General features: G+C 31.5%; 1 protein-coding gene across 1 annotated transcript in view; it reads left to right on the forward strand.

Moving 5' to 3' along the window:
- Window positions 1-25,303, forward strand: part of DHX37 (DEAH-box helicase 37) — a 1,097,190-nt gene that overhangs the window by 835,725 nt on the left and 236,162 nt on the right. The gene's annotated exons all lie outside the window — the stretch shown is intronic.

Here is a 25,303-nt window from a genome sequence, read left to right on the forward strand (position 1 = left end):
TGCCCACATGTTGGCCAAGTGTGTTTAGTGTTATTCAGAGGTGAAAACATTCTTAGAACTTGTCCCTTCTGAGGTGTGCAATATTTTTTTTTCTTGGGAATGATCTCATTATTCTGATGGTTTTGAGTTGTGTTAGGGTCTTCTGTTCACCACGTACCTCACAGTACTAGAATAAGAAGCTTGAGACCCATGTCATTTAGGATCCCAGGCTTCCGTAATCACTACAGATTAGCTAACAAGTTTTAGAACCTTGTATTTCTGGCCTGGTCTAGATCAGAATCTGTATCCTTCCTATGCTTTTCAAGCTATTTGTCTCATAGTTTTCCAGAAATGCAGACTAATAAGGGAAGCCTGGCTGACTCCTCTATATAGAACTCCTCATTATACAGCAATAAAACTGTTTATTTTGCACAACTGTCAAGCCTCGTTTGACAGAACTGGGCTGCACCTCCTTTAATGAATGCTCAGTTCTCATTGGTTGTCTATTAGGGTGCACTCAGTTGTGAGGCTTTCCAATATTAGTTTTTCTCTTACATGGTTCGTCATAACAGCATCCTTGCCTCCAATCCCTTGACTTGCCCCTGTGGAGGTAGGTAAATCTTTCAGATATTTTGGTTTTCCTATCTTCTTTTACTTTTTTACTTCCCCTTAATGGTTGTATGGATTCAGATTCCCCTTGCTTTGATATGTCAGAGTGTACCACCATATGCCACCAGTTAATATTCATTGATATGTACTCTAAAACCAGTGTCTGCAGTCTAGAAATCAGTGATACATTCTTATGATACCATTGGGTGCTTTGGCAGTACATTTGAAGTTTTCCCCTCCATGATCATTTCTCTGATTCTCATAAGTCAGAATAGGGCTTTCTTCAGGCTATGAATTGACTGTAACAGTAACCACCACAGGGCTCACAGTGGATTGCTTTGCCTGCTTCTTGAAGGGGTACGCTGCCTTACAGCCTCATTAGAGTTCTCAGAATCCTCATTCTAAAGCTTAATGACTAGAAAGGAGCCTTTCTTTGACTTGTGCATTCTTTCTTGCAGATCTCTTATTTTGGTAATGTTGTCTTCCAGCTGAGTTCCATAGAACAGACTGATCTGTTCCTCTACATGTTTGGATTTTCCAGTTGTTTGACTTATTTGCTTCATTCACCTCCATGGCAGTAATCTTTCCCCTCCTTTGGCTACACTCTTCCAGTCTGTAAAATATCACAACATTGGTGTTGAGTGTATAGTGTTGAAAGGAGTATGTTTTCAGAATTATTTTGAGTTTCATATATTTAACTTTCTATAAGTGCAAGACTCGTATTTGATAATCTTACAGTGCAGTTGTGTAAGAGATGCAGAAAATTTCAAAACTTTGTAAAACGCCATCAGAACATTTTTATAGGCTCTCTTCGCCCTTTGACCCCTCCCCCAAATCTGAAAGCAGTGCCTACCTTGGCCTTGCTATACATGTGTGTATGTGTAGTTGCAATTAAATTTCTCAACAGGCTAAACTGCTGTGCTTTTACATCAAACTTCTTTTTCGTCAGCTGTGGGGATTGCTAAATTCAGCAACATTTAAAATATGGATTTGCTATGGGTTTTCATTTGGTTAAGGTAAGTGTGTGTTTGTCTGTGTTAATGGTGAAACTTTTGGATATACTTAAAGTTTTGGCAGTAGGCATAGTAGTGTGTGTTTGAGTGATTGTGGTTTAGGGTTACAGTCAGGGCTGGGTAAAACGGTCGTTTTAGTGTTGTGCTTTTGTATTTTGTATGGATAGTGTGTCCAGGTGTGTTGTGTAGAGGTGCTGTTAAATTGTTTTCATAAGGTCATGTGCAAGGTTGTAGTTAAAGGCCAGGGGTAGGATTGGGTAAGGTGGAGCAGGGGTTATTATAACATAAGGGTGTGTGTATTGGAATGGTACAATAACTGCTGTTCTTGTCCTTTGGAAGTGTTACTGCAGAAGCTGTTGCCATCATGTAAATATGTAATGGTTGTTTTATTTTAAAGGAAAACATTTAATTGCGTTTTGATATGCTGGTGTAGCCTAAACCAGTGGATGCATTACAGTAACAATAAGGAAGTGATTGTTGGTACTGGAGAGAGATTGTTAATCTCTTTTGCAAAATGTTGCATCTGTATTTGCATGTAAAATAATATTGGTAATGTTTCTGTTGTAACATTGTACTAGGAGGAACTGTGCTTTGTTTGAGGTTGTTGAATCTTCGGGAACCAGTCATTTTCAACTCTTTTCTATAGCTCTGTAGTGTAAAATGAGTGTGGCAACTTTTGGCCATTATCTGACACTTTGAAAGTCTGAGGCCTGTAACTCTGAATACTGGAGCAAGATGATTAAATGTATGAAAAATGGAGCTTTTATATGCTAAGTCCATAGTTACTGTCTTGGTGTTCCTCTTTTTCTGAGGTACAGCAGTCTTGCTGGAGTTGGGGAATGAGCCAGGGTATGCCCCCTACAGAGAAAGACTTTAAATGAGTACAGCAAGTTTCAACATTTGCTACTGTTCTGTAGTTATGCTGTTTTCATATTTCTCAGATTTTTTTGGGTGTTGAAATTACATTAGGGAGCCTGTATGTGCATTTGTGGGTTTATATCAGATTTTGGAGCGTTTTGAAAGTCGAAAAACAACGGTCAAGACCACATCATCAACTTTCCGAAAACTAAAAGTGGTTGTACTGAGACTGCAGTACAGTGAGAATTGGGGAATTTGCCCTTTTCCCCACTGTAGTGAGACCTCTGCATTGGTATGTATAAGTTGCTGGGGAGCGTGGGGTGACTGTGGAGCTTGCCCCCTTGTAGAAACACAGATTTTATCTTTGCACTGTTTGAGTTTTCAGAAAGTTGGTGATTTATATATATATATATATATATATATATATATATATATATATATATATATATATATATATATAGTCTTGACCATATAACATTCGACTTTCTGAACACTTGGTAAGCCAATATAAATCTGCATCTGTGTACTTGTATGTTTGTCGTGTGTGTATGTATGAATACACACACACATATTTGTAAAATGTGTGTGTGTGTGTGTGTGTATATATATATATATATATATATATATATATATATATATATATATATATATATATATATATCTCTATATAAAAATGACTGTGTATTGTATGTAAATAACGACCCCTAACCGGGAAAAAAAGACACAACAACAACATTGTATGTAAGTAACACTGAAGACATTTTTGTTTTTACATTTGTTTACCAAGGTGGTATAGTGCTCATAACTGACCATGTGCAGGTATTGCTCGGGTACCTGCGCATATCAAATGGCAAAACCCCATAGTAGTAGCATGAAAGTGACACATTTGCTATCACACAGGATACCAAACAGTGTAATGAAACCAAGCAAAAAACACTTATGCAGGGGACAAGCCCCCTTACATCCCCCATGTGGATGACAGTCCCCCAATGTAATTATACAAACGCCACAGTTACACCAATTTGAAAGGAGAAATGAAAGGAGAAATCTCCTTACACAAATTAATCATTGTGAGCTGTCAATATCCTCATCATCAGTACACAAAATAAACCACACAAGACCACATTCATATATATATATATATATATATATATATATATATATATATATATATATATATATGCGCACACACACCTATCTGCATGAGAAAAAACACAGCATTCCTATTGAACACAAATTTGATGTTAAAACAGTCTGTGAAATACGCAGTCAGTATATTCTGCAAATGTCGATAGTTTCCACTGCAAACATGCATCTCCATAGATATATTTTACCCCTATCTCAACCCATGTTAACACTTGTTCCTATGACAAATTCGGTATGTATTTCGGCCATATCGGAATTCCATAATGTGCCTTTTCATGGAAGCGAGTCAATGATACAATCATTCAGCCACGTGCACTTCAGTAAAATGATAGTATACCTGTATGTATGTGTCTGTGTGTGTGGATATGGGTGTGTGTGTGGATGTGCGTGTGTGTGTGTGTGTGTGTGTGTGTGTGTGTGTGTGTGTGTGTGTGTATATACATACATATAGTGTTTCAGCTACATGGCTTCAAAATGTCCATAACTTTTTTTTTTGCTTTTTAAGTCTTTATGGTTACATTCAGGCCAGTAAAGCCAAACCTCACTAGCTGTGGACATGCATTTTTCCACCTTTTTATTGACTTCATCAGCACAGCATAAGTGAATAGTTTGGCTGTACTTCAGAAACACATGGTCTTTAACTTACATGGCTTCTACAATACACTATTGGAGATTTAAGGTATCACATAGGGGAAAATGTAGCTTGGCTGGGTTTTTCTTGTAGGCTGAATAATTTATCTGTGGTTTGTCTGTGTATCCTTTATACCCTTTGGTTTGGATGTTAGTTGGGATGTTTTGCAGGCATGTTAATTATCCTGGGCATTAGCTGGGTTTAAAGACCCAGCATAGTGTAATGTAATCCTCACAGTTTTTTTTAATAAATAGCATGAATTCTAGAACTGTTTGAAGTCATGCTATCTATATAATTGCAGGAATCACAAAGTATGGCTGCAATTCTTACATTAGTAACTTTGAAATCCTTGTTGAGGGAATTTCTGATTTGATAGACCCTGTTAGAGATGTATGGGGAGAAAGCTTTGATGTCCTTCTATTCATCTGATGCAGTACTCTTAACATGGAATTTGCTGCCGTAGACAACCAGCTGTTGGCCGGTATACAAAAGTCTTTCACCACTGTAGGATGCGTGGTATGTCACACGTAGGCTGCTCACATACGTCAGCCATAAAAGTGATGTACATATGCACCTACTTCTGAGCTTCTCTGCCACCAGTCTGAACACTACCGTTGAATATTGGTCTGCTCTCTAAGCTGTTAGCTGTCATCCAACGAATTTCTCAGATAAGTGGGGAAATCTTTGTTTCCTTTGCTACTGTTTTGTGGTAGGGTTCATGTCATCCAAGAAAGGCAAATACCAGTGTGGAAGACAAATTCCACATAAAGACAGCCATCTTCAGTGTTTATTCTGCCTAGGGCCTACCTACCACCACAAATCATGTCCAGTGTGCCAGATCTTTGTGCCCAAGACCCTAAGAAGTTGACTTTTTTTCTTAGCCATTTGCTTGCAAAACCAGTGCTTAAAGTTACTAGCTAAAAGCATGATGGTGGGATCCTTGGGGCCTGAGGTTGTGTCTGTTGCTAAGCAGAAGGCCAAAAATCCGAGGCCTGAAATGTTCTGCTGCACCTCTTACTACAGACATCTCGCCTGAGGTGGATGAGAGCCCAGAGAAACATAGTGGTTCCTGGTTCTGGATCACAGGCCGAGCCCAGTGTTGAGATTGCCTTGGATCCGACCACAGGCACATCCTCAGAGGCTGAGCAGGCATCCATCTCAGATGTACAGGGGGAACCCGAGGCTCGTGATAACTAAAGGCCCTAAGGGGATACCTCAGATCTTGGTGCAAGAGGAAATTCACTGGGATATTATTGAATGTAGGCCTACTTCCAGGCCTCCTACGTTACATAGGGCAGACCCACATCAAAAGAGAAGCAGAAAAGTAAACATTTGTCCCCTCCAAAGGAGCCTGACAGTGATTGGAAACAATTGGCCCAAAGCCTTTTCATGGCCCTTAAGTCCCCCTCGGGTGTTTCAGTCCCCTACTCCACCCTGCACAGCTTCTCCACATAAGAGTTGGGGAGGAAGTTTCTTCAGTTGAAGAGGCATCCTCAGAAGAGGAATCTCTGGCCTGTTTTTCCCATATTCCCTCCACTCTAGACTGTACTTCCCCGGAGGAGGACTCCAATGGAACTGACTCACCCATGGAAGATCTCTTCTTTGGTGAGACCCTAGTCAAAACAAGAGATCATTTCAAATGGGATAGCACTCCAGTATCTGAAGTACAAAAGAGATTCTACGGCCTTCTGCAGGTGGAATCACACAGCCCTTCAGTTATTCCTCCTGTGTTACCTGCTTTTCTAGATGCCTTTGCCTCTGCCTCCAAGGCCCCCCAATTTCCAGCTTCCTGTCGTTAAGAAGCCTGACCGATTTTACAGGGTCCCTGAGGACTGTAAGTTCCTGTTTAAATGACCTTCACCAGACCCATCATTTATTTCAGTGGCGTCAGTCAAACCATCCAAACTACTGCGTTCAACCTCCCTCCTTCCTTCAGATAAGGACTGCAGGATCCAGGAAAGATTAGGCAACAAAGTGTGCACTTCAGCCAACTTGGCATTTAGCACTATTAATTACCAAACACACATGACCAAATTTGCTCTAGAGCTTCTGTCTCAACTCTGCCAAGTAATTTCTGATTTGCCTGACTCAAAGAATAAAACCTTGGCTACATCCTTGCTTGGAGCCTCCTCACAGGTAGCCCCACCCTCCATCAAATGCAGCCATGATGCTGCAGAGGCTTCTGCCAGGGCAGCAGCCTTTGTCTTTGTGTTAAGGAGATTCTCCTGGTTAAGACTGCAGCCATTACCAGAGGGCAATAAATCTAAACTTATGCCCTTTGGACAACTCTGCATTGTTTGTCCATGCAGCTGCTAATTTATTTAAATTTCTGCAGGAAAAGGGAAAGGAATTGCAAGAATTGAAACACATCCTTGTCACTCCAGTGTCTAAATTTCACTGAAATTAACCAGCAAAAACTGCCTATGTACGCAGGTACTCCCATCTTCATCCATATAAAACAAAAAAGGCTGGTAGGAGGCCTCAGTAGTCCAGGGCTGCCCCTGCAACTCTGGCTCACAAGTGGCCCTTTCCAGACAAGCCTAGTTCCTGCTCAGTGCCCAAACCACATCACCTGCATTCCGCTTTCCCAGCACCTCTTTCTATCTCTGCTAGTTGGGGAAACCATAACTCAAGACTCCTGGGTTCTCTGACATTCAGAAAGGACACTTAATGATATGGGATTTTCTGCCTTCATTCAGGGGCACCTCTCAACCATCAAAGAAACAACTACCCTCTGTGAGGTACTTCTAGACCTCTGGAGACAAGGGACCATTCAAGAAGTTCCTCAAGACCAAAAAGGAAGAGGTGTCTACCTCAGAATGTTCCTAGTGCCCAAAAAGAATGGTCCTTGGAGACCCATTTTGGATCTGTCTCATCTCAACACTTTCCTGAAAGTATCCACCTTCTGTATGTTAATTCTTCAAACCTTGTTCCCTCTTATCTTGCCCCAAGCCTTCTTGGCCTCCATGGAGATCAAATATGCATACCTACACATTCCTATTCACCCCATCTACAGGACGTTTTATGTTTGTGTGGCTTCCTGGCATTTTCAGTTCTCTGCCTTACCCTTTGGACTTTCTACTACACCAAGGATATTTACAAAATGTCTAACCCCTGAAATTGCCTACTGCAGGCTTCAGAGTATCCACATTTTCCCTTACCTGGACAATCTCCTCTTTATGGCAACCTCTCCACCAGAGATCCTAGAGCAAAACATCCTTTTTACCATTTCTCTTCTGCAATGTCTGGGATTCACCATAAACTACAAAAAAAAAATCTGTCCTCAAATGTCATCATTCTGTCTAAATATAGTTAATAACAACTATGGCAGGTATCACAGCTATGAGTGCTGTTTGATCAGTCCTGATATGGTGTGAGTGGATGCAGCCATGTCTGGCAGCTAGTACAAATGTCATTATTATTCTGTCTAAACAAAATTAATATCAGTTATGGCAGGTATCATAGCTTCAGGTTCTGTTTGATTAAGCCTGACATGGTGTATGTGGGGGCAGCTGTTGTATGTTGCCATTTTCGTCTCCGGGAAGCTGTGGGTTGCAGCTTGGGATTGAGGTTTACTAACGCTTGTGAATTAGGAAGCAACGTTTGGTGTTTTAGCCTAGAACTGTGATTTGAGATATTTTGGCAGAGAACGGTTTGTTTGTACGTCTGCTGAGTGAGAGGTGGGAGGGCTGGAGGAGTGTGTTGTCTCTTGTGGCAGCTTGTTGGGAGTTTTTTTTTTTTTTGATCTGTTTGCTCTCTGTTCTTTTCCTGGCTGCTGCCTCGCTGAAAGGGAGAGGATTTAGGCTTGAAGTTGCAGTGAAGAGAAGCTTTGCTTCAGGTGCATTACAAGCCTCTGGTATGCAGTACACATACACACTAACAGAAACTGACACTCCCAGGTTGCTATGGTAACGGAGACAGGGTGACAATAATGCTTAATGGCTCTGAGGAGCCTCCGAGATGATTCTTGGCAATGATGTTTTTGGTTTTAAAATAAAATTTCCTTTTAAAGTGAAAAAAGGTTTGTTTGTAAAAAAAGATCCCAGGAAAATTTTTTCCAAAAAATTTTTTTTTGTAAAAACGCCTTTTTTCGGGGAAAACAATTTTTTAAAAAAGGGTTTTTTTTTTTCTTCCGCCTTTTTTTTTAAAACCCTTTTTCTTTTTCCCCCCAAAAAAAAATTGGGGGAAAGGAAAATCCTCCTTTTTGGGCCTTTAAGTGTTATGGAAGTTTCCCAATTAAATTTAAAGGTTGTTTTTTTTAAAAAAACCTTTAAAGCGGGGGGGATTGCTTTACCCTTTTAAAAATGGTTTTGCATTTTCAGTTAAGGAAGTGTTGGTCTGGAATTTTTAAACCTTTTGGGAAAATTTAAAGTTTTGGGCAGTAAAAAAATATTGGGGTTTTTAATTTTTTTGGGGTTTGGTTAACAGTCAGGGGGGAAACGGTGCTTTGTTTGGGTTTTGAATTTTAAAAAGGTATTTTCCCAATTTTTTAAAGGGGCCTGTTTTTTTAAAAGGATGGGGCAATTTTTGGGCCATTAGGAGGGGGAAAGGGTTGGGCCCTTTTAATTAAAAACTGGGGTGATTAAAGGGTTAAAATGGGCTTTTTTAATGCTAAATTTTCCATAGTTATGTTTTGTTTTTTTTAAAAAGGAAAAAAAGCGTTTTTGCGGGGAGAAACCAGGGATGCCCCAAAACAAAAAAAAGGGATTTTTAAATGAGAAGTTTTAACCTTTTAAAAATGTTCTTGTATTTGCTGTTTTAATATTTTAATTTTTTTGTTGAAATTTTACTTAGGGGGCCTGTTTTTTTTGATTTTTTGTTTAACCAGATTTTAACCTTTTTAAAGTCGAAAAAAAGGTCAAGGCCAATCTAACTTTTAAAAAAAAAGGGTTGAAATTTGAAACGGGAGAAGTGAAAAGGGGGAAAAAAGGGGTTTTTTTCCCATTTTATTTTTGGGCCTCTTTTTGGGAGGTAAAGTTTGGGGGGTTTGGGGTGACCGGGTTCCCCCTTTTGAGAAAACAAAGATTTTAACTTTGCACTGTTTGAGTTTTTCAAAATTTTTGGGTGTTTAAATTAATTAATTTATTTTTTTATATAATTTTTTATTTTAAATTAAAAAAGGTCGCCCAAATATAACTTTCCGAAAATTTGGGGGAAGCCAAAAATAAATTTTCCCCTTTCCCTGTGTAACCTTGTTTATGTTTTGTCGGGGTATTAGTTGGAAAACAAAATTTTTAAAAATTTTGTGTTTGGTTTTAAAATTATATATATATATATATATATATATATATATATATATATATATATATTTTATAAAAATCGGGATTTTAAACCCCCTTTAACCAAAAAACCAAAAACAACTTGTATGGGTTTTTAAAGGAAACAAAACATTTTTTAAAGGTGGTTGTGTTTGAATTATATTTTATATATAAATAAAAATATATACCATATAAACCTTTTGTATAAAAACCCCAAACCCGGAAAAAACCAACAAAACATTTATGGGGGGAAAAACCCTTAAACCCATTTTTTTTACATTTTTTCCCCAAGGGGGTAATTTCAAACGCCCATTAAAAATTTTTGGGGAAATAAAGGAAAACCCCAAAAATTAATAGTAGCGTAATTTCCTATAAACCAGTAAAAACAAATAAACCAAAAAAACCACATCAAAATTAATATTATAATAATTAATTATAAAACGCCACAACCTTTTTAAAAAGGAGAAAAAAAAAAAATTCCTTTAACAAAAATTTGGGATGAAAAACCCCATCTGTAAAAAAAAACCAACCAAACCTCAATTATATTTATAAAATATTATAATATATTTTATATCCAACCCATTTAAAAAAACACGTTCCTTTTAAACAAAATTTGTGAAAAATTTGAAATACCGGAATTTTCCCTAATGTGCCTTTCCCATAAAAATAAATTAAAACAATTTTTCACCAAACCCTGCATTTTTCCAAAAAATTTGATGGTATAGGGTTTTTAAAATGTGTCTGGGGTTTTGGGGAAATTTTGGGTTGTGTTGTTTGATGTGGGTGTTTTTGTGTGTGTGTGTGTGTGTGTCTGTGTGGTGTGTGTGTGTAGTACATTGCCAAGTAGTGTTTCAGCTACATGGCTTCAAAATGTCCACATAATCCTTTTTTGCTTTTTAAGTCTTACATACATTCAGGCCAGTGCCAAACCTCACTAGCTGTGGATGCATTTTTCCACCTTTTTATTGACTTCATCAGCACAGCATAAGTGAATAGTTTGGCTGTACTTCACAGAAACACATGGTCTTTAACTTACATGGCTTCTACAATACACTATTGGAGATTTAAGGTAATTATCACATAGGGAAAATGTAACTTGGCTGGGTTTTCTTTGTAGGCTGAATAATTTATCTCTGTGTGGTTTGTCTGTTGTATCCCTTTATGCCCTTTTGGTTTGGATGTTAGTTGGGATGTTTTGGCAGGCATGTTAATTATCCTATGAGGCGTGGCTGGGTTTAAAGACCCAAAGCATAGTGTATCATAATCCTCCACAGTTTTTTTAATAAATACCAGCATGAATTCTAGAACTGTTTGAAGTCATAAAGCTATCGTGATATAATTACAGGAATCACAAAGTATGGCTGCATTTTCTTACATTAATAACTTTAGAAATCTTGTTGAGGGAATTTCTGGATTTGTTGGGCCCCTATTAGAGATGTAGGGGAGAAAGCTTTGATGTCCTTCTATTCATCTGATGCAGTACTCTTAACATGGAATTTGCTGCCCGCCCTGACCGCTGCTTCTGTTGAGTACGGTATACAAAAAGTCTTTTCACCACTGTAGGATGCGTGGTATGTCACACGTAGGAAACACTGCACACATAAATCAGCCATAAAAGTGATGTACATATGCACTTTTCTTCACAGGCTTCTCAAGCCACTCAGTCTGAACACTACCGCTGTTGAATATTGGTCTGTGCTCTCTAAGCTGTTAGCTGTCATCAGCAACTTAATCTCAGATAAGTGGGGAAAATCTTTTGTTTCGCGCTTTGCTTCTGTTTCAGGTGGTGATTCATGTCATCCAAGAAGAGCAAATACCAGTGTGGAAGACAAATTCCACATAAAGACAGCCATCTTCAGTGTTTATTCTGCCCTAGGAACCTACCTACCACTACAAATCATGTCCAGTGTGCCAGATCTTTGTGCTCAAGACCCTAAAGAAGTTGGACTTTTTTCTTTAGGCCATTGCTTAACGCAAAACCAATTAACGTTAAAGTTACTAGCTTTAAAAAGCATGATGGTGGGATCCTTGGGGGCCTGAGGTTGTGTTCTGTTGCTAAGCTAGAAGGCCGTGTGCATCCCGAGGCCTGAAATGTTCTGCTGCACACTCTTACTACAGACATCTCGCCTGGGGTGGATGAGAGAACCCAGAGAAACATAGTGGTTCCTGGTTCTGGGATCTGAGTACCGAGGCCAGTGTTGAGATTGCGCTGGGATCCCAGGCCACAGGCACATCCCCACTCAGAAGGCTGAAAGTGCAGGCATCCATCTCAGATGTGCAGGGGGAACCCGAGGCTCAAGTGATAACCTTAAAGGGCCCTGAGGATGCCTCAGATCTTGGTGCAAGAGTAGAAATTCACTGGGATATTGTTGAATGTAGGCCTACTTTGGAGCCTCCCTCGTTACATAGGGCAGACCCACACTCAAAAAGAGAAGCAAGAAAAGTGCAACATTTGTCCCCTCAAAGGAGCCTGACAGTGATTGGAAACAATTGGCCCAAAACCTTTTCATGGCTCCTTAGTCCCCCCACAGGTGTTTCAGTCCCTACCTCCCACCTCCTGCACAGCTTCTCCTCCATACAGAGTTGGGGAGGAAGTTTCTTCAGTTGAAGAGGCATCCCTCAGGTAAGAGGAATCTCTGGCCTGTTTTTCCCATATTCCCTCCTAACCCCTGGACTGTACTCTCGAGGAGGACTCCAATGGAACTGACTAACTCACCCATGGAAGATCTCTTCTTTGGTGAGACCCTAGTCAAAACAAGAGATCATTTCCGATGGGATACTAGCACTCCAGCATCTGAAGCACAAAAGATTCTATCGCCTCTGCAGTGTGTGTGGAATCACACAGCCCTTCCAGTTATTCCTCCCTGTGTTACCTGCTTTTCTAGATGCCTTTGCCTCCTGGCCTCCAAGGCCCCCAATTTCCAGCTTCCTGTCATAGAAGCCTGACCGATTTTACAGGGTCCCTGAGGACTGTAAGTTCCTGTTTAAATGACCTTCACCAGACCCATCATTTATTTCAGTGGCGTCAGTCAAACCATCCAAACTACTGGCTCAACTCCCTCCTTCCTTCAGATAAGGACTGCAGGATCCAGGAAAGATTAGGCAACAAAGTGTGCACTTCGGCCAACTTGGCATTTAGCACTATTAATTACCAAACACACATGACCAAATTTGCTCTAGAGCTTCTGTCTCAACTCTGCCAAGTAATTTCTGATTTGCTCTGACTCAAAGAATAAAACCTGGCTACATCCTTGCTTGGAGCCTCCTCACAGGTAGCCCCACTCCTCCATCAAATGCAGCCATGATGCTGCAGAGGCTTCTGCCAGGGCAGCAGCCTTTGTCTTGTGTTAAGGAGATTCTCCTGGTTAAGACTGCAGCCATTACCAGAGGGCACAAATCTAAACTTATGCCCTTTGGACAACTCTGCATTGTTTGTCCCATGCAGCTGCTAATTTATTTAAATTTCTGCAGGAAAAGGGAAAGGAATTGCAAGAATTGAAACACATCCTTGTCACTCCAGTGTCTAAATTTCACTGAAATTAACCAGCAAAACTGCCTATGTCGCAGGTACCCCATCTTCATCCATATAAAACAAAAAAGGCTGGTAGGAGGCCTCAGTAGTCCAGGCTGCCCCTGCAACTCTGGCTCACAAGTGGCCCTTCCAGACAAGCCTGTTCCTGCTCAGTGCCCAAACCACATCACCTGCATTCCGCTTTCCCAGCACCTCTTTCTATCTCTGCTTGGGAAACCATAACTCAAGACTCCTGGGTTCTCTGACATTCAGAAAGGACACTTAATGATATGGGATTTTCTGCCTTCATTCAGGGGGCACCTCTCAACCATCAAAGAAACAACTACCCTCTGTGAGGTACTTCTAGACCTCTGGAGACAAGGGACCATTCAAGAAGTTCCTCAAGACCAAAAAGGAAGAGGTGTCTACCTCAGAATGTTCCTAGTGCCCAAAAAGAATGGTCCTTGGAGACCCATTTTGGATCTGTCTCATCTCAACACTTTCCTGAAAGTATCCACCTTCTGTATGTTAATTCTTCAAACCTTGTTCCCTCTTATCTTGCCCCAAGCCTTCTTGGCCTCCATGGAGATCAAATATGCATACCTACACATTCCTATTCACCCCATCTACAGGACGTTTTTATGTTTGTGGCTTCCTGGCATTTTCAGTTCTCTGCCTTACCCTTTGGACTTTCTACTACACCAGGATATTTACAAATGTCTAACCCTGAAATTGCCTACTGCAGGCTTCAGAGTATCCACATTTTCCCTTACCTGGACAATCTCCTCTTTATGGCAACCTCTCCACCAGAGATCCTAGAGCAAAACATCTTTTTACCATTTCTCTTCTGCAATGTCTGGGATTCACCATAAACTACAAAAAAAAAATCTGTCCTCAAATGTCATCATTCTGTCTAAATATAGTTAATAACAACTATGGCAGGTATCACAGCTATGAGTGCTGTTTGATCAGTCCTGATATGGTGTGAGTGGATGCAGCCATGTCTGGCAGCTAGTACAAATGTCATTATTATTCTGTCTAAACAAAATTAATATCAGTTATGGCAGGTATCATAGCTTCAGGTTCTGTTTGATTAAGCCTGACATGGTGTATGGGGGGGGCAGCTGTTGTATGTTGCCATTTTGTCTCTGTGAAGCTGGGGGTTTTTGCAGCTTGGGATTGAGGTTTACTAACGCTTGTGAATTAGGGAAGAACGTTTGGTGTTTTAGCCTAGAACTGTGATTTGATATTTTGGCAGAGAACGGTTTGTTTGTACGTCTGCTGGGTGAGAGGTGGGAGGCTGGAGGAGTGTGTTGTCTCTTGTGGCAGCTTGTTGGGAGTTTTTTTTTTTTTTGATCTGTTTGCTCTCTGTTCTTTTCCTGGCTGCTGCCTCGCTGAAAGGGAGAGGATTTAGGCTTGAAGTTGCAGTGAAGAGAAGCTTTGCTTCAGGTGCATTACAAGCCTCTGGTATGCAGTACACATACACACTAACAGAAACTGACACTCCCAGGTTGCTATGGTAACGGAGACAGGGTGACAATAATGCTTAATGGCTCTGAGGAGCCTCCGAGATGATTCTTGGCAATGATGTTTTTGGTTTTAAAAATAATATATACACTAAAAGGGCTGTTTTAAACCACATGTACACATATTGATGGTCTCCCAACACTTCGTTTAGCTCATTAAGTTGATTCTTGAAAGAAAAAAGAAAAACGCAATTTTATATTTAAAATGTATTTTGGTCCAAACACATTAAGGATTTACATAAGAGTGAAGTCTGAGTTATTGTGAAAGACTAAGAGCACTTGATCTTGTGCAGTACCCTTTGCAATGGTCTGGGAGGTGAGCTTGCTCGGATGTGTTGGGCATATGGGGATAGCTGAGTCTAGGGGTGTTTGGGGTTGCCAGGAAGTGCTAGAGAGTCATCAGATTTCCTTAGTGGAAATATCTGTGGGAATGGAAGGTGTGTTGAGAGGTTCACTGGCAGAGTGGCTACTGCATGGAACAGGCTGGTAAAATGGAACAGGACAAATATTGGTTTGGATATTTTAAGAACAGCCTGGAAACACACCACATGAATTAGTGAATGGTATTCTGGCAAAACTGGATGGGCATTGTTGCTCGTGCTTGAAGTACTGATATGTGTGTATGTAAGGATGGAAATCTAGTTTCTTACTTGTTATAAGTATAAGGGTCTCATAATTTAAAGTCTATGGACTGTATAAACATGCATGGAAGGAGCTAATAATAAAAATAAACATTACAGCTTGTGGTCTCTCAAATAACCAAGCAACAGCCAAAAAAAAAAAAAAAAATACGCACAATAGTTATATAATGTATGATTTTAGCAAATCTAGACATAAAGTATATAATCGTCATATAAGATGAAGCAGTCTGCTGAGTTTAGATATTTAAGACCGGGTTTAATAACATGGGCTTGTGTATAATAACACTACTGTCTTAACTTTTCATAAATGACATACACTACATTGAACATCAAGGGGAAGCATGATTTTCTTATATAAGTAAATATGCATAACAAGTCATGTAATTGCTTTAACTTGAATTGTGGTTTTGTAACCCATCTTGACCATATATAATACTTAAGTGGTTACCAAAATAACTAATGTTTTATACATTGCATCAAACTGACAAAGTTGTTCAAGAGAAACAATAGAAGCCTGAACTTGAAATGTCACAGAATGTAACAATCATATTCTGAACAAATAGTATTAATTTGACAATAGACATTTAGTTTAATAACATGGGCTTGAGTATAATAACACTACTGTTTTAACTTATCATAAATGACATACACTATATTGAACATCAAGGGGAAGTATGATGATTTTCTCATATAAGTAAATGTGCATAACAAGTCATATAATTGCTTTAACTTGAATTTTGGTTTTGTAACATCTTGACTATACATAATACTTAAGCTGTTACCAAGGTAACTGATGTTTTATACATGACATCAAACTGACAAAGTTGTTCAAGGGAAACAATAGAAGCCTGAACTAGGAATGCCACAGAATGTAACATTCACTTTCTGAACAAATAGTATTAAATTGACATTAATCACTCAGTTTAACCTTTGCTGATTATACAAAGTAGAACATTGCCATTTAACTCTAAAAACTTTCAGTATATGCCATAAAATGGCAATTTATGAATATGGAAAGGGAACTTGTAATCGTTAATCACAATAAGTGAATTTGTTGTTTTAACCTATAATTTCACTCATTTTATAATAAGAAATGACAGATATGAAAATCCTTGTGTGTAGGAAATGGGAGGAAGAGGGATGCACCGATAATTAAAATGCACTTTCATCAATGTTTGCATAAAACAAACTTGATGCTTTAAGTAAGTTAGCAACAAACAAAGTGATTACTTAAATGCTGGCAAACAATGAAATACAACTTCTGATATATCTAGTAAAATACATTGTATTATAAACAGTAGGCATAAATATTATTACCATCTATTTATATTAAGTAATAAGGTTTGAAAGACTTTATCAGTAAGGGTGAATATGTTAAATAACTGTGTGCTGCAATCTTTTACAGAGGTTTTATATATGATACATCCTACTTTACTATGATTGAATTGCTTGTCATCTATCTTTTATGTAAATATTAATTGCTTATAGAATAAGTAGATATTTATGTTGTATTAGAATTCTGTCTAATCTACAATAGTACTGTGTCTGTTCAAAATAATATAAATATTCCTTATTCCTATTACAAATATTCTCCATATGATAATTCAGTTTATGGAGCCCAGATGTTCTGGATTGTCAAGGTATGAGTGATAATGTGATGGACTTAGGTTTATCTATCAGATTAGGAATGATTTTCATTACATGGCTAGTGCAGATTTTAGTTTTGTTAACATTTATTCATTTAAATTTATTTCACAAAAATATTTTTAGTATGCCTGACCAAAACATTATACTTTATTGATAAACACTCAAAGTATAAAACTGATAATTTCCTTTAAAAGCTCAAACATATACTTTATAGTTATCAGAGGAAAATGTGTAATAGTCACAATAAAACAAAAAATGCATAGTCTAAATAACCTAAGATGGATTTAACTTTATTATCTTTAAATACCAATGGCTTAAACAATCCTAGCAAGAGTTCAAATCTACTGAAATATTTAAAACTGAACAAAGCACAGATTGTCTTCCTTCAAGAAACTCATTTCAAAACAAATGACAATTACAAATGGAATCCTAAGGAATATATGATATTGGCGGAATCCACTTATAAGACAAAGACAAAAGGGGTAACAATTTTATGGAAAACAAATGTTATTAACCCAGAAATCATTTGTAAGTATGAAGATAAAGAAGGCCTTGTGGCATTATTAATAGTTAAATATAATAACATAATATGGACTCTAGCCAATCTATACTGGTTCCCAGGCATTGGATCAGGAACTGTTAATAAACAATCATTGATTTCATTTCTAATAATTATAAAAGCAACTTAATATTAGGAGGAGATTTTAACTGTAAATTTGATATTTCTGAAACTACAAATAAAAGACCGCTGCGTACATCTGCTGTAGCAAAAGCTTTAAACAAGTGGGTAGAATCATTTCATCTTATAGATACTTTCAAATTTAAAAAAGATAAATCTTTGTTGTTTTTCCATCAAGATTACAGATTTGGTACCCAAACTAGAAGAGATAAAATATTTGCTGCCCATGGCTTACACTCTAAAATTATTTATTTATTTTACATTTGTAATTATTAATTTCTCAATCACTCCATGCCCATTTTCAGGCCACAATTCATTGATACTAAAACTTCAAAATGGGTACATACCATTAATCTTTAACTCCAGAATTCCAGCATATAAAACTAAAATTAAAGAGTTCAAACCCTGGTTGTTATCTGAATTATAGTTCTTAGATATTAATTACACCACATAGATAAAGAAAATAGAAAATAATGATGTGGGACTCATTAAAAGCTTACATATATGGTAAAACCCTAACTTGGTATAAAAAAAATCAGAGAATGGGATTCTGAATTATTAGATCTACAATCCAAACTTTTGTCAGTAAAAGCTGAAAAAAATCAAAATCATTTGGAGATAAAAAAAGAAAGTAGAAGTATTAAACAATAAATACAATGGAGTTCTAACACATAAAACTAGTTTAGCTTTAGAAAAACTAAAAATTTATACCTTGGCCACTTCTCCGAAATATCTACATAATTTATCCACAAGAATCAAAATACAAATCAAAAGCTAATAACATTAAAAGCATCTTCCATGAAAAGAAGGGGAAAATGTCTCGGATATAGGTGACATTCTTGATGCCTATATAAATCACTATATGGATCCTTTCCAAAAAGAAAATATACATACCTATCAATTAAATCTAGATGAAAATATAAAAAAAAAATGCCAGAAAAATTAAAACTAGATCTGCAAGCACCCATATCCTACAAATAAATTACAGATACAATAAAAGAGCATAAAAATAACAAAGCTCCAGGTATAGATGGCATAATTATGGAATATATGAACTTTTCCCTTCAAAGATACTATCCCTCTTCCATAAAATTCTTGTTAGAAATTCAGTCACAAGCTTTAATACCACCCTTTTGGAGATAATTCCTTAATCACACCAATCCTAAAGGAAAACAAATCCCCTAACCTCTGTACTCATATAGACCAATATCATTATTAAATAATGACTATAAGATATTTATGCCAATATTACTATCAGAATAAAAATACCACTATCCAAAACAATCAATAATGATCAAACTGGATTTATATATCATAGACACACACATGACAATATTAAAAGGATAATTTCTCTTGTACATTCTTAATAAAGAAAATAAAAAAATACTAATAATTGGCTTAGATATAGAGAAGGCCTTTGATTCCCTAAATTGGGACTATTTATTCAAAATTCTGGTGTTATTTGAATTTCCTCCCTCTTTTGTTCATCTAGTAAAGAATATATATACAAATAATTTAACGTATGTTAATCTAGGTCCTTTCACCTCTGAATCTATACCTATAACAAGGGGTACTAAACAAGGATGTCCCATGTCACTGATTATAGTTGCTTTGGCTATTGAAATACTGGCAGATTCAATATGTAACCATACAAAAATCAAAGGAGTAGATGTTTATGATCAATACAATTCTAAAATAATGCTCTTTGCTGATGACATATTACCATTATCCAATACAAAAGAGAAATTAAAGAATTAGATATTTTAATTGACACATTTTACAGGACTTAAGGACTCCATTTCAATAAATCAAAATCAAAATTTGTATTTAAAAAAAATTGCAGTTGAAGGGGAATCACATTATAGGGAAACAAGAATCTACCTTAAAATATCTAGGAATTGAGTTATGCAAGGATAATAATGAATTAGTCTCAAAAACTACAATAATATCATCAATACAATTAAAATCTCTGTGGAAAAGTGGAACAAAATAATAACATTTGAAGGTAGACTACAGTTAATAAAAATGGTTTTACTACCCAAGATTCTATATATAGCTTTGGCAATACAACTGTTATCAGAAAGGAATATACTCAAAGAAATAAACTTATGCCTAATAAAATGTTTATGGTTTCCCAAAAGAAACAGAATAGCTTTAATACATCATATCAGACCATGGAAGCGGGGAGGATTAAACTTTCCTGATATAGAAACATACATAAAAGCATCAATATCTAAAACAATCTCAGATTGGATAAGTCCATATTATTCTGCAAATTGGACAGAATTACTAACTGTAATATCAATAAATGAATTTGATTTAAAGCAAAAATTCAAATGTTTTTTGATTGGTTTTTAATTTTTAGTTGTTTAAACACACCCATTTAACTTTATGTTTAAATTATTGCTTTTTAAATTTGGGACTTTTTTAATTGAATTTATCATTTGCCCTTTTAAAAAATTTGGTTTATTTTTTTTTTTTGCAAATGTTTTTTCTTTTTTTTGTTTTTTGATATCATTTGGGATGTGTATATAGATGCTATTTTTTAAATTTATATAATTTTTTGTAATACATACTGATCACTGTTTATTCATTGCAGGGTTTGATTTTTTACAAAAAACAAAGAAATTTGTATGAGAAATTTTATATTTTATGAAACAATTAAAAATTTTTTTCTGTACATATAAATGCCCTTTTTTAAAAATAAGCACAATAATACATTGCTTGTAAAGGATACAAAAAACAAAAATTCTAAAAATTTGGAAAAATTTAAACATAAAGTTATCTTTTTATCTCTAAGGGAATTATTTTTATAAAGTTTTAAATTTTTGAAATTTAAATTTTTGCCTTTTTTTCTGAAAAATTTTTTTAACAAATGAAATTTTTAAACTTTTTTCTAGTTTTATTGTTAATCAAGGTTTCACACAAAATGAAAGAAAAACAGTTTTTCTGTGAATTTTCCCATTTTTTTTTGGGTTTTTAAAAAATTTTTTAATTTTTAATTATTTATATAAAAATATATTTTTATTGTATATAAATGTGTGGGGAAAATATATGAGATGTGAAAATATAAAAAGTGTGTTTTTATAAATATATATAAAATTATAAAATCTAGGAATATATAAAATTGGGGGAATAAAAATAATAAAAAAAAAAAGGATATAAAAAATAATATTTTTTGGAATTATTATATAATTAACATATTTTTTGGGAAAAAATTAAATATTAATTTTTAAAAATATAAAAGTTTTTTAAAAATATATTATATATATTATATAAAAACCCATAAGATATAAAATATTATAAATATATTTTAAAAAATATTAATATATAATTTTATATGTAAATTAAATGTATAAAATATTTTATTAAAATATAAATTAATATATATATTTTAAAATATAAAAAAAAAAATCTAAATAAATACTTAAAAAAAAAATTTTGTGTTTTTTAAAATATATATTATATTTTAAAATAAAAAATGGTATATAATAAATTTTATTAATATATTGTGTGTGTGTGTGTATAAATATCTTTGGGGAATAAAAATATTTATATTAAATATTAAAATAAAATAAATGTGTTTTAATATATTTTTAAAAAATTGTGTGTTTTTTTTTTTGTTTGTATATATATATAATATATATATATTATATAAAAATTTTTTGTTTTAAAAATATATATAAACAAAATATAAAATATTATAAAGATATTTTTTTTATATTTTTATTTTTATGAATTTTATATTTTATATTTTATATTTTTGTGAATATAATATAATATAAAATATTTTTTATATGTTGTATATTATATAAAATTTTGTATTTTTTATTTGTATATATATATGTATGTATAAATATATATATTTTTTATATAATTTTTTATATAAAATAAAAAATTATATTTTAATAAAATATAAATTGTATAATTATAAAATATATAAAAAATGATAATATATATTTTGTGTGTGTGTGTGTGTGTATTTTATATAAATATTATTTTTGTTTATGTGTATATATATATATAATATATAATATATATATTGTGTGTGTTTGGGTTTATAAAAATGTTGTTGTGTGTGTGTTTTTATAATATATATTAAACATGAAAAAACATTTTTTAATATATATTATAGGGAATATATTTTATATAATTATATAAATATTTTTAATATAAAAAAATGTTTTGGGGGTATTTAATAATAAATATTAATATTGTATATTAAAATATTATATAAAAAAAAATTATATATAAAAATTTTTTGAATAAAAAAAAAAAAAAAATTTTTCTTCCTTTGTAAAAAAATAAATGGGGGGGAAAAAAAAATTTTGTGAAAAAAAAAAAAAAAAAATTTATTTTTTTATGAAAATTTTTTTTTATAACATAAAAAAAAAAAATTTTTTATAAAAATTTTAAATAGGGGGATATAATATTTTTGTGTGTTATATATATATATAAATAATTAATATTTTTTGTATAATAAAATTTTTGTGTGTTATATATATATATATATATATATATGTGTGTGGGTTTTTTATATATATATATAAAATATATTTTAATTTATAAAAAATTTTTTTGTTTGTTTTTTTTTTATATATATATATATTTTGTATATATGAATTTTAAAAATTTAATGTATATTTTGTTGTATATATATTTTGGTATATATAAATAAATATAATGTATATAAATATATTTTTTATATAATTATATATATATAAATTTTGTTTTAATATATATAAAAAATATAAATTTTAAAATTACAAAACACATATATTTTTATTTTATATCATAAATTTTTAATATCTATAAAATACATTTAAATGTAAAATATATATATATATATTATGTATAACTAAAATATAAAAATAGGGTTTTATTATATATTTTTGTTTTAACTTTTTCATAAAATTGTAAATAACATTTTTAATTATAAAATAAAATATCTATGATATACTATACACATATTGAACACTATTTTTTGGAAAAAAACAAAAAAAAACAAAATAAAAACAAAAACATATTACAAAAAAATATATGTATATTTTATATTATAAATACAAATAAAAATTTTTTTATTATTTTATATTTTTGTATATATTTTTTTGTATATTTTAATATTTGATATAATTGTTTTTATATATTATTATATAAAAATGTATTATATATTTTTATATAATATATTATTGTGAATATATTATATATATATATTATATATATTGTTTTAAAATATATATTTTATATAATAAATTTTTAAAATATACATATGTTTTTTGTGTTTTTTGTGTATATATAAAATAGGGTTGTTTAATATTTTATATATATATATATTTTATATATTTTTATATATATTTTAAAATATGTGTGGGGTTTTTAAAATATAAAATATTATTTATAATATATATTTATATATATGTGTGTATATTTTAAAATTAAAATTATTATGTATTATGTTTGTTTATATTTTTTAAATATTGTTGTGTGTATATTTATAATATATATATTTGTGTTTTTTATATAAAAATTTGTTGTTAAATATTATATTTTTTTTAATATTTTTGGTGTTTTTATATATATATTTTTGTGTGTGTGTGTTTTGGGGGGATTTTTATATATATATATGTTTTTGTGTTGTGTGTTTTTTTGTGTGTTTTTTATTATATATATAATATATTTTGTTTTGGGGAATATTTATATATTTTTTTTATATATATATATATAATAGGGTTTGTTTTGTGGGGTTTTTTGGGTATATATAAAATTATATATGTTTTTTGTGTATATATATTATATATATAATATATATTTTTTTTTTTTTATAAAATATATTTTATATTTTAATTTATATGATTATACTTTATATATATTATACATATTATTATTAAAATTTTAATGTATATAAAATTAATTTATTATTTTTATATATGTATAATATAATATTATAAATATATATAATATATGTATGTTTTAAAACATTATGTATATTTTATGTTGTATATGTATGTATTTTATATATATAAAATATTGTATATTTTATTTTAATATATTATACTTTATTTTTATATCTTTAACATAGAAAATAAATTAGAAATAATAGGTTAATAAAATATAAAATATAAATTATATTTTTAAAAACCAAATTAATATAATAAAAATTATTTTTCCCTTAATAATATTAGAGTAGAAATTAAAATGATAATATAATAATAAAAAAATGTAGAAAGAAATAATATATAAAAATAGTTAAATAAAAATATAATTATAATAAATAATAATAATAAAATGAAAGAAATAAAAAAAGAATAAAAAATATGAATATATATTTTATATATATTTTGTATTATATTATATATTTTTATATTAGATATATTATATATATATATAATTATTATATATGTATATATATATATATATATATATATTATGTATATATAATATATATATAAAATATATATATAAAATATTTATATTTTATATTTTATATTATATAAATATATTTATACATATATACTAACTACATCAAACATAAATTACAAAAAATTTTAAATACAAATATATTTTTTAAATTTTATTTTGTTTTTATAATAACAACATCAAAAAATTTGAATTTTTTTCCTTAAAAAATTTTCCCCTATTTCCTTTTTGTAAAATTTTAAAAATTTTAAACTTTAATATGAAAATATATATATATATTTTGTGTTTTATATATATATATATATATAATATATATATATATATATATTTATATATATATATAAAATTTTATATATATGTATATATATATATATATAATATATATATTTATATATAATAAAATTTTATATTAAAATATGTTATATATATATATAATTTTAAAGTTTTAAAATAATCTTATATAAAGATATATAAAAATATTTTTTTTTAATTTTGTTTTTATATAAAAGAAAATTTATAATTTTAATAATGGAAAATTTTAAAATTTTGTTTTGGGGTTATATAATATTTTATTTTAATATAAATATATAAATTTTTATGTAAAATTATTATATATATAATATATATATTGTTTTTATGTATAAAAATTATGTATATATTATATATATATAAATGTATATATTTTTTATTTTATATAAAATAATAAAATATATATATGTATATATATATATATATATGATTTTATATAATATAATATATAATTAATATATTAAAAATATAAAATACATATTTTTGTATTAAAATTTATTTACATTTTTAAAATGTATGATATAAAATATATAAAAATGTTTTTATATGTATATATATATATATATAATATATGTATATTTTTTCATATAAAATATATGAAAATGAAAAAAATATATATAAAATATGTATATATATTATATAATTACAAAAACACATATATAAAATTTTAATTAAAAATACTTTTTATTATAACTGCATGTCCCAAAAATATTATTTACATAAAATTAGTATGAACAATAATATTATTTATTTTTGTTTTAAAAACACACACATTATTATAGATGAACTAAAATAAAAACATAAACAAAAATTTGAAAAATATTAACAAATAAAAAAATATAAAAACTTTATAAAAAAAAATTTTAAATACATTATTTATATTAATAAAACAATTAAGAAAATAATAATAAAAATTACTTTGTAAAAATTATTATTATAAAATTTATTATTTTATTAAACAAAAACAAAATTTTTATTATATTATATATATTTTTTAATAATATTATTATTATTTATATCAAAATAATAATATAAACATTATATATTACATATGATATATATATAAAATATTTTAAAAT

The sequence above is a fragment of the Protopterus annectens genome, chromosome 4.part0 (assembly GCF_019279795.1).
Source record: "Protopterus annectens isolate FY-2018-M chromosome 4.part0, PAN1.0, whole genome shotgun sequence".
Taxonomy (NCBI): Eukaryota; Metazoa; Chordata; order Ceratodontiformes; family Protopteridae; genus Protopterus; species Protopterus annectens.